Source organism: Dermacentor andersoni, unplaced genomic scaffold (assembly GCF_023375885.2).
Source record: "Dermacentor andersoni unplaced genomic scaffold, qqDerAnde1_hic_scaffold ctg00000595.1, whole genome shotgun sequence".
Lineage (NCBI taxonomy): Eukaryota > Metazoa > Arthropoda > Arachnida > Ixodida > Ixodidae > Dermacentor > Dermacentor andersoni.
In genome coordinates this window covers 32,501-44,176 of record NW_027315277.1, presented here as the reverse complement: position 1 = coordinate 44,176, position 11,676 = coordinate 32,501, and the positions used below count along the sequence as shown (strand labels likewise).

Below are 11,676 nucleotides of genomic sequence, written 5' to 3'. Positions count from 1 at the left end.
AGAAACAATGGCGCTCGCCACCCTTCACAATCCGGTAATGATCCTTCCGCAGGTTCACCTACGGAAACCTTGTTACGACTTTTACTTCCTCTAAATGATCAAGTTTGGTCATCTTTCCAACAGACCGGCGCAACCGAAAGGCCGCGCCGGACATCGGTCCGAAGACCTCACTAAATCATTCAATCGGTAGTAGCGACGGGCGGTGTGTACAAAGGGCAGGGACGTAATCAACGCGAGCTTATGACTCGCGCTTACTGGGAATTCCTCGTTCAAGGGGAACAATTGCAAGCCCCTATCCCAATCACGAAAGAAGTTCCACGGGTTACCCAGTCTTTTCAGACAGGGATAAAGACACGCTGCTTCCTTCAGTGTAGCGCGCGTGCGGCCCCGGACATCTAAGGGCATCACAGACCTGTTATTGCTCTGTTTCGTGCGGCTAGGAGCCGCTTGTCCCTCTAAGAAGGTTGTAAGGTGCTGGGAACCCCGCACCTATTTAATAGGCTAGAGTCTCGTTCGTTATCGGAATTAACCAGACAAATCGCTCCACCAACTAAGAACGGCCATGCACCACCATCCACCGAATCAAGAAAGAGCTCTCAATCTGTCAATCCTCCCAGTGTCCGGGCCGGGTAAGTTTTCCCGTGTTGAGTCAAATTAAGCCGCAGGCTCCACTCCTGGTGGTGCCCTTCCGTCAATTCCTTTAAGTTTCAGCTTTGCAACCATACTTCCCCCGGAACCCAAACACTTTGGTTTCCCGGAAGCTGCCCGCCGAGTCATTTGAGTAACTCAGGCGGATCGCTGGTTGGCATCGTTTATGGTCAGAACTAGGGCGGTATCTGATCGCCTTCGAACCTCTGACTTTCGTTCTTGATCAAAGAAAACATTCTTGGCAAATGCTTTCGCAGTAGTTCGTCTTGCGACGGTCCAAGAATTTCACCTCTAGCGCCGCAATACGAATGCCCCCGTCTGTCCCTCTTAATCATTACCTCGTATTCCAAAAACCAACAGAACAGAAACGAGGTCTTGTTCTATTATTCCATGCAAGTTTATTCAGGCGACTCGCCTGCGTTGAGCACTCTAATTTTTTCAAAGTAAAAGCACCGGCCTTCTCGAGGCACACAATGAAGTGCACCAAGAAAGGACCGGCATGATGTTCAGTCCGAGCCGTCGCATCGGGTAGATGCACTACTCGTCTGGAACTGAGATCCAACTACGAGCTTTTTAACCGCAGCAGCTTTAGTATACGCTATTGGAGCTGGAATTACCGCGGCTGCTGGCACCAGACTTGCCCTCCAATTGATCCTCGTTAAAGGATTTAGAGTGTACTCATTTCAATTACGGGGCCTCAAAAGAGTCCCGTATTGTTATTTTTCGTCACTACCTCCCCGTGCCGGGAGTGGGTAATTTGCGCGCCTGCTGCCTTCCTTGGATGTGGTAGCCGTTTCTCAGGCTCCCTCTCCGGAATCGAACCCTGATTCTCCGTTACCCGTAACAACCATGGTAAGCAAGTAACCTACCATCGAAAGTTGATAAGGCAGACACTTGAAAGAAACGTCGCCGGCTCGTGGCCATGCGATCAGCACAAAGTTATCCAGAGTCACCACACAATACGGGCCGAAACCCGATCGATCTTGGTCTAATAAAAGCACCCGTCGCCCAAAGGGCTTCAGGCTCACTGCATGTATTAGCTCTAGAATTGCCACAGTTATCCAAGTAGGAAGAAACGATCTAAGGAACCATAACTGATTTAATGAGCCATTCGCGGTTTCGCCTTATTTCGGCATGTACTTAGACATGCATGGCTTAATCTTTGAGACAAGCATATGATTACTGGCAGGATCAACCAGGTAATCGTTCAACTGCGCGTCCAGCCTTTCAAGCAGGCCGGACGCCGTTTTTGCGATGCCGAGGCCACCTTCAGGCGCCCCAACACGCTTCGTTCTCGCAAAGGGTAGCACTTTGCACAGTCCGAGACGACGGCGTTCGAGCTCGCAACGGCGCCCTCCCCGCAGGGCCGGGTATCGCCACGCGGCAAGAAGCACGCAACATTCTCGATAGACCGGTTGTGTCGACTCGATCGCGGCTTGCGGTTTCTCTCGAGCCCGCAGCACTGGTGGACCGACCGACACTTGCAACGTAGCCGAGACGGCAAAGCCGCTAGGCGACGGGTCACGCCCGCGCCTTCGGCGCTTTCGTATTTGATTCGTCCGAGGACGATGCGGAACACACTTCGATATCGTGGAAAAAGCGTCGTCCGACAACCAGCCCCTAACGCATCAAGCGGATGAGGCTGCAGACGTCAGCTGTGGGATCCACGGGAGCGATACCGGGGACACGCTTGACGGGCACGAAGCCCGCCGCATATCAAACACCCAGGTCGCTTTGGGGGCGACTGCTCTCTGGGACCCCCATATAATAGCAGCGATAAGTACCCAGACCTCCATGGGGCCGTACTCGTGCCACTTTCGACGAGCGTTTGGCGAAAATCGTGCCGCCTCGTAACGCCGCGAGCAAGATTGAAAGCTTACGTCGGCAGCACAATGCCGAAGTCGTGAAAGCGCAGCGCGTCCACCGAATGCGCGAACGGCAATTTCTCGCCAATGGCCAGTACGGTTTCCTGCACAATTGCCTGTCTGTCGCCCTACGGGGCCCCCGGCCGATCGATTCGAGGCACGCTAGCACGGCCCCTTCGCCATTTCCGAGCACGAGTGCGAACAGTGCGGGCGGCGTGCTCGACGCCCCGGCTGACGTCGTTTCGGACTTTGTCTCTTCGCGTGCTCGCGGCAACGCCGCGGCCAACGACGACGTCTGCGCGGTTCTTTGCCGGTTCCCGGCGTGCTACAGTGCAGCCCTCTGCAGGGTGACACCGGCTCCGTCGTGGCCGTGCGGCGGCTTGTACGCAAAAGTTGCGTCAAAGGCGTCGCGCTCGCGCCGCCCCGGCACACGCGGTTTCGGACTTTGTCTCTTCCAGCGCTCGCGTAGTCGTGGGCACGATTGTCGACGTCGCAACGGTGCGCGGACACCGCCACGAGCACGCGCAAGACGAAAATCGCACTACGGTACAATGTCGGCCGGGGCCGTACGGCCCCTTACAGTAGCAGCGATAAGTGCCCAGACCTCCATGGGGCCGTACTCGTGCGACGCGGCGGCGTACTGCGCCGAGCCGAGCGCCAATATTTGGCTTTTGCAGGGCGGATTCGAGCTCTGGCGATCGCCGCGGTACCGCCGCTCACCGATTCAAGGCACGCTAGCGCGGCCCCTTCGCCATTTCCGAGCACGCGTGCGAACAGTGCGGGCGGCGTGCTCGACGCCCCGGCTGACGTCGTTTCGGACTTTGTCTCTTCGCGTGCTCGCGGCAACGCCGCGGCCAACGACGACGTCTGCGCGGTTCTTTGCCGGTTCCCGGCGTGCTACAGTGCAGCCCTCTGCAGGGTGACACCGGCTCCGTCGTGGCCGTGCGGCGGCTTGTACGCAAAAGTTGCGTCAAAGGCGTCGCGCTCGCGCCGCCCCGGCACACGCGGTTTCGGACTTTGTCTCTTCCAGCGCTCGCGTAGTCGTGGGCACGATTGTCGACGTCGCAACGGTGCGCGGACACCGCCACGAGCACGCGCAAGACGAAAATCGCACTACGGTACAATGTCGGCCGGGGCCGTACGGCCCCTTACAGTAGCAGCGATAAGTGCCCAGACCTCCATGGGGCCGTACTCGTGCGACGCGGCGGCGTACTGCGCCGAGCCGAGCGCCAATATTTGGCTTTTGCAGGGCGGATTCGAGCTCTGGCGATCGCCGCGGTACCGCCGCTCACCGATTCAAGGCACGCTAGCGCGGCCCCTTCGCCATTTCCGAGCACGCGTGCGAACAGTGCGGGCGGCGTGCTCGACGCCCCGGCTGACGTCGTTTCGGACTTTGTCTCTTCGCGTGCTCGCGGCAACGCCGCGGCCAACGACGACGTCTGCGCGGTTCTTTGCCGGTTCCCGGCGTGCTATAGTGCAGCCCTCTGCAGGGCGACACCGGCTCCGTCGTGTCCGTGCGGCGGCTTGTACGCAAAAGTTGCGTCAAAGGCGTCGCGCTCGCGCCGCCCCGGCACACGCGGTTTCGGACTTTGTCTCTTCCAGCGCTCGCAACCATGTCGGGGCCGACGCCGACGACTGCGTGGTGTTTCAACGATTGCCGGCGTGACACAATGCAGCTGCGTGCGGGATGCCAGCGATTCCGTCGTGTCCGTGCGGCGGCTTGTACGCAAAAGTTGTGTCAAAGGCGTCGCGCTCGCGCCGCCCCGGCACACGCGGTTTCGGACTTTGTCTCTTCCAGCGCTCGCGTAGTCGTGGGCACGATTGTCGACGTCGGAACGGTGCGCGGACACCGCCACGAGCACGCGCAAGACGAAAATCGCACTACGGTACAATGTCGGCCGGGGCCGTACGGCCCCTTACAGTAGCAGCGATAAGTGCCCAGACCTCCATGGGGCCGTACTCGTGCGACGCGGCGGCGTACTGCGCCGAGCCGAGCGCCAATATTTGGCTTTTGCAGGGCGGATTCGAGCTCTGGCTATCGCCGCGGTACCGCCGCTCACCGATTCAAGGCACGCTAGCGCGGCCCCTTCGCCATTTCCGAGCACGCGTGCGAACAGTGCGGGCGGCGTGCTCGACGCCCCGGCTGACGTCGTTTCGGACTTTGTCTCTTCGCGTGCTCGCGGCAACGCCGCGGCCAACGACGACGTCTGCGCGGTTCTTTGCCGGTTCCCGGCGTGCTATAGTGCAGCCCTCTGCAGGGTGACACCGGCTCCGTCGTGGCCGTGCGGCGGCTTGTACGCAAAAGTTGCGTCAAAGGCGTCGCGCTCGCGCCGCCCCGGCACACGCGGTTTCGGACTTTGTCTCTTCCAGCGCTCGCGTAGTCGTGGGCACGATTGTCGACGTCGGAACGGTGCGCGGACTACGCCACGAGCACGCGCAAGCCGAAAATCGCACTACGGTACAATGTCGGCCGGGGCCGTACGGCCCCTTACAGTAGCAGCGATAAGTGCCCAGACCTCCATGGGGCCGTACTCGTGCGACGCGGCGGCGTACTGCGCCGAGCCGAGCGCCAATATTTGGCTTTTGCAGGGCGGATTCGAGCTCTGGCGATCGCCGCGGTACCGCCGCTCACCGATTCAAGGCACGCTAGCGCGGCCCCTTCGCCATTTCCGAGCACGCGTGCGAACAGTGCGGGCGGCGTGCTCGACGCCCCGGCTGACGTCCTTTCGGACTTTGTCTCTTCGCGTGCTCGCGGCAACGCCGCGGCCAACGACGACGTCTGCGCGGTTCTTTGCCGGTTCCCGGCGTGCTATAGTGCAGCCCTCTGCAGGGTGACACCGGCTCCGTCGTGTCCGTGCGGCGGCTTGTACGCAAAAGTTGCGTCAAAGGCGTCGCGCTCGCGCCGCCCCGGCACACGCGGTTTCGGACTTTGTCTCTTCCAGCGCTCGCAACCATGTCGGGGCCGACGCCGACGACTGCGTGGTGTTTCAACGATTGCCGGCGTGACACAATGCAGCTGCGTGCGGGATGCCAGCGATTCCGTCGTGGCGGTGCGGCGGCTTGTACGCAAAAGTTGCGTCAAAGGCGTCGCGCTCGCACCGCCCCGGCACACGTGGTTTCGGACTTTGTCTCTTCGAGCGCTCGCAGCGATGTCGAGGCGATCGCTTACGTCTGCACGGTTTGCGGTGTGCTACAATGCAGCAGTCTGCCGCACTACACCTCTTGGTTGCCGAGGCCAGCACGGCAATTTACTGAAGCGAGCGCATTGCGCCCAGGCGGCAGCGGACTTTGTTGCTTCGGGAGTGCTCTTGCTGTAAAATTTGAACGGCTGCAGCTGCGCGAAGCAAGTGTACCTATTTTCACTCTCTCTCTGTCTGCCTTTGAGGCGACTGTAATTTCACTTTAAACGCAACTGGAGGCGGGAGCAACCTGATGAGAGTAGGTGGACTTCGGTACATGTAATTTAGAAATTGCTTTCAAGCTTTGAGGACATACACCTTCGCGCCATCTGCTTTCCCCGTCTCTTTGGCACTTTATAGTATGTGCTGCATGCTCTGCATTCCAAAGAAACACGCCTGTCTCTCTCCCTCTCTCACGTTCTTCTTCTTTTTGTAGCTGCTGTTGTAGAAGATGCTATGCTCTTTAATCGCTGTAACATAGAGTGCTTGCACAAGCCAACAACTTTTGCGTGTTTTTTTTTTTTTTTCTCTTCCCAAGACGTTTCTGCCATTATTCACTAACTCTCGTTCTTAGTATGCAATGGAGCGTTAGCTCACGCCATCTACCTTTCTTTCTGTATTGCAAAGTCCGCAGGTTTTCCTAGTTCCGTACACAGATGGCGCCAATGCGTTTTGGCGCCAGGTTCGAACGACCTCGCTCTACTCGTGTTTGGCATTTGAATGTTTCAAAGGGGTTTGCGACAGGGGGTGGTTCTTGTGCAAGGCTGAGCTTTCCAGCTGCGTTTAAGCTATGCTAGCATGTGTGCGTATATATATATATATATATATATATATATATATATATATATATATATATATATATATATATATAAATACACAAACACACACACACACACATGCATATATACATACACACACACGGTAATGGTAAAGATGATGAGGTAGCACTTTTTTTTTTCTTTTTTTTACAATGCCTGTGTTTCAGATGGCGATCTTTCTCCCCTCTATGTTTCCGGTTGGAAGGAGTGTGCAGCGTTTTCTATATTTATTTTGTCATTCACTTCTATGTTGCTCGTCTTCGTACATGGGGCATGCTACCTAATTCTACCGGTCGATTCGACACGTTGCGATCCGTCCCGGCCTGTGCCGTATCAAAATTTTCAGTGGGCCTTGCGGTAAATAAAAAGAAATGAAGGAAATGCGCGTAGTATATTACAATTGCACACGGGCTTGAAACGAAGCCCTCAAGGAAGGTCACCTTGAGCGGTCGCATTCAGACGGAAGTAAGCATTCCCCTGGCGCGTTTTTTTTCCGCTCGCCTGTTCCGTTTTCTACGAGGTTGCCTTGGTTGGTTTCGCGTTACAAGCAAGCTTGCACTCGGGTCTCGTTTCTACGCGACAGCGTTTCGTTAACAGCGAAAGACTGAGGCGTTGCGAATTCATCCGTGAGATAGGGAGCGTTGAGTCTGTACACAGGCTGAATTTTATAATATTGCCCACGCTGTTGCTGAGGTTACCCATGTCGGCAGGGCGCCCACAAGGCAGTAGTACAATGAAGTGAAGTGAAGGACATCGCTGTATGAATAAAACCTTCCCTTGTTGTAGTATCTGTTCTTATCAGCTTAATATCTGATACGGGTTCTATATGGACCCACGATATTAAACCTATTTTTGGAAGTTGGCGGAGTGCTTGAAGCCTGCTTCACCTCCGCCGCAGGTCGGCCCGGTATTGCACTACCTCCGGGATCGGCCCCGCTCACTTAGGTGAGACTTCATTCAATCAAAATGAAGAGCACAAGCTCAACGCGAGCACTGACTTGACACGCACCATTCCTATACTACACGCAACGATGCCGGTTCGCGGACCACGAGAGTAATTAAACTGCCACTCCATCTGTGTGTAGCGTCGCACTTGTTGCGTCGCAAATGGGACAGCCGCTCCAGCAAATTTCTAGTTATGGGCTTCGAGAAAAATTAATGAAAGCAAAAGAAAGAACCAGAATTCCTATTTGTCCGATGTCTCTGAATGATTGTCTCCTGTAAAGAGCCACTTGGGGGGATGGGGGGTAGGATTAGCCGTGGGGTTCGCAATCAATATGAATCCCACTCAAAGCCAACACTGGATTTTGGAGTTCACTATCGCTTGGATCCGTAAACCACCGCGCCCACGCAAGCTCGCCCTGCCGCCGAAATCCGCTGCCCAAGTGGAAGAAAGATTCCCTATGAAAGAAAAATAGAGTGCCCGATTTCTGGCAACTACTGTGCAGCCTTTGTGTACACATTTTCGCAGCAGTGGGACCGAGCGCCTCGAAAACAAACTTGTCGTATGCCCGAATGTGGCGAAATATATTCAAGGGTTAAAAGGTGCCTCATCTTTCTAACCTGTATGTTACGAAGACCTGTTGCTACCTTTTCATCATGAACATCATCATCATCATCATCCTGGCTACGCCCACTGCAGGGCAAAGGCATCTCCCATGATCCTCCAAGTACCCCGGTCAGGTGCCGATTGTCGCCATGTAGTCCCTAATCTAATCTGCCCTCCTACCTTTCTGCCACCCCCTGCTACGCTTCCCTCCTCTCGGAATTCAGTCTGTAACCCTTAATGGCCACCGGTTATCTTCCCCCCAGATTGCATGCCCTGCGCATGCCCATTTGTTTTTCCTGGTTTAAACTTTGGTGTCATTAACGAGCGTTTGTTCTCGCACACCCCAATCTGCTCTATTCCGATCCCCCCGTGACGCCACACCCATCATCCTTCTTTCCAGAGCCCGTTGCGTCGCCCTCAGTTACCCTTCGGTAATCCTCAAAGCTTTTTGTTGGGACACTCGTGGCATCTTTCTCGTTTAATGAAGTCAAATTTTTTTCAGTTTTGGGGGAAAACTCAATGAGCTAGGCGCGATTGTGTCCCTGGCGCCGCTCTCAACAAGATGGCGGCGCCCATGCTTTTTGCCTGCAGGTTCGGCCCTACGCAGAACACGCCTGCCGGGCAGTGTAGCCACGTTGAAGGGGCAAAGCGTAGTGCAGTGAAGCGCTTGCTCGGGCGAAAAACGCAAATATGAGCCAAACAGGAATTTCCATTATTGGAAATTCCAGTTCAGTTTGCGCATTGCGTTCGCCTAAGGTAAAGAACACAAATGCGAGTGCCACAGCAGTCAAGTCAAAGCTTAGGATTGCGTACCATTTTTTTTTTTTTTTTCGTGCCTTTTACTCCTGGCCTGCGTGGCCCTAGCGCGCATGCACACGAAAGTAATGAAATGGTGAAAACACGAAATAATGCGGTGCGGCTGTATCATATCTATTTTGTGCGCTTTGTTCTTTGTGGACTACAGCGGTGTGCGTCATGAGAAAGTTTCGGTGCCCTTCTTGGGTGACCAGTGAAGCTATATTTAAAACCACATTGATTTGTACGGTTATTGCTACAAACTGCGTGTGGGTGTTTTTCTTTTTCGCTGCCAACGATGGGTTATCGCAACCGCGATCGGTTCTGCTGCTACGCTAGACGCGTGCTTGCCAACGGTTGGCTCTATACGCGACCCGCGACGCGTGGTCGGCACATTCAAGCAGTCAATTGCAAACCGTTCCAAGAAAAAGGATGTACTCCACTTGCCACCTAGTTCGACGATTGTACTTTCTGACCCTCGAGGAAGCGCCGCCATCCCACGTTTTCTATAATACGATAAGATTCAGAGCGACCGCGACCACTTGTCTTTGTCAATATCTCGGAAACGCTTTCTTTTTCTTTTTTTTTTTAAATCCAGATACTCAGACGCGCCCGTGTTCACGCGCACTTGCTCTCTCCGATAAGCAGGGAAGCTCGGTTGGGGTGGTGTCGGGCCTTGCGCATGCGCTGCTGAGCTCGTCGCTTCGCCGGCCGGTCGATGCTGGCGCGGTACTGGTAATGAACTTCGACGTGCATGGTGAAACGTCACTTTGTATTGCCACTGTAGACTAGCAATGCAATGTGTTTGCGAGCGATTGGATAAATGAGAAAGCGTGCACTGTCTACAGTTTATGCCCCTCTAGAGTAGTGGAAATGTTGCTCCAAGTGTTAGGTTTGTAATTTGCGCCTACGAACATGAACTAAACAAAGAAAATGGTCTGCAGCCGCCTTCGCTTCATAAAATTCCCGTACGAAGAAATTTCCGTGCGCGAATGAGAGAGCAAAAGAGAGAAACCATGCTAAGAAGAATGGCTGCCTTTTACGTGATCTCGCGCATGAAACCAGACGATGGATTAATTTTAGCCGTTCATTTTGATTTGCCGAATGTAAACCGGAACACTTTCTCCACGCGGTCTTCAGATTTGAATGGCAATCAATCACATCCTTTCTTTTTTTTTTTTTTTTTCTGTTTCTTTCTATCTGGAACCGAAAGAATTCAGAACGCCATTTCAATCTTAGATTCGATTAGATATCGTGACTGGTATGCTGAAATATCACGCCTTATCTGGTGTTAACCTTCTTGATCACGGCAATAAAAAATCGCCAGTTCCCGAACTTTAATCGCGCCGAAGATGAACCGATATGCTGGATTCTTATTGTCATGATTTTATAGAAAGCGCTGGTTCTATGGCTAGCTTTGAGGAAAAGAAAAACATCGTTCAGGAATGTATAACTCTAAACAACTAAAAAAAAAATCTGCCGGCAATTGGTACTACAACGAGAGTACTGAGAATACTGGAAAAGATGAAATCCAATCATGCTGAACTGAACTGAAATTATTTCATCAAGACATGCCCCGAAAAACGTGGCCACTTTCAATGATAATTTCAAATGTGATTTCTTTCTTTTTTTTTTTCTTTTTTACGACGGATAATAATTATCTTTCCAATGGCGGATGTGAAAATTTCAGAGCACGGCATTTTCGAAATCCCAAGGCCCCGGACGCATTCTCTCTTCTTTAAGTATTTTGGTGGTGCACACGGAGGAAAATTTCGCGCACGTAATTTATAAACTAGTAGTTGATTTTCTAGAAGAACACAAAGTGCTGACAAACGGCCAACCAGGACACAATTAAATTGGTATTACGCACGGTTTCGAAGCCGCGGTAACAAAAGGGTAACAAAGGGACGTTCATTTCGTGGTGTGGATTTCACGTCTCTCACAATAAAAAAAAAATAATAATAAAAACTACTGCATAAAATAGGTTTTCCCAAACTGGATGGTTTCGATCAGCTTTTGAACAGCCCTTCCTTAAATTGAGTTGGCGTTGATTGAGCAGGTGCGGGCCTCTGCTGTTTTGGATTTTTGTAAATGGCATCAGTACTGGACAGTCCGTTCACTTGAGGATCAAAGGAGAAACCCCCCAAAAAAATATCATATCGTGGTGAGAGACGTGGCAGATGAGTACAATTATCGGCAGAAAAAAAAAAAAAGGAAAACCGCCTCGTACTCAGAAGCCGCTCCTCTCACGTGTGAAGCTTCAAACAAATTGTTTTTCTTGAGACGCTCTATAAAGTTATACACAGCTCCTTAAATGCAGCACCCGCACACAAAGCCAAACGTTCCAAGCTGGAAAGAAAGCATGAAATTCGCGGTGCCCGTTTCCTGTGAAACAACGGGCAACATTACGCCAAGTCCGCTACCACGTCAGCCGGGGCGGCCACACCCCGCCCGCGCTTAAGCCACATATGGCGACTGAAAATGCTCACCGCTCAAGCTGCGCGCGGCAAAGTCCGCAACCACGTCAGCCGGGGCGGCCACGGAGAGCGCCGAACGCCCGCGCTTAAGCCTGAAAATGCTCGGCGCTTACGCCAGGTAGCGAGAAAAAATGCTCGGCGCTTAAGCCACGCGGGGACTAAAACTGAAGCCACGGGATTGTTGCTGAAATTGTATGCATTCCGGTGGAAGTCTGTCGGCGCCGGCGCGCGGCAAAGTCCGCAACCACGTCAGCCGGGGCGGCCACGGAGAGCGCCGAACGCCCGCGCTTAAGGCTGAAAATGCTCGGCGCTTAAGCCAGGTAGCGCGATAAAAATGCTCGGCGC

General features: G+C 53.5%; 1 non-coding gene and 1 pseudogene across 1 annotated transcript; one reads left to right on the top strand and one right to left on the bottom strand.

Annotated features, from left to right (window-relative positions):
- Positions 1-35: 35 nt before the first annotated feature.
- Positions 36-1,850, bottom strand: LOC140214727 (small subunit ribosomal RNA). The gene has a single exon (XR_011891659.1). It is a non-coding gene; the product is annotated as a small subunit ribosomal RNA (ribosomal RNA).
- Positions 1,851-7,277: 5,427 nt separating this feature from the next.
- Positions 7,278-7,451, top strand: LOC140214732 (U2 spliceosomal RNA; annotated as a pseudogene).
- The last annotated feature ends 4,225 nt before the right edge of the window (positions 7,452-11,676 follow it).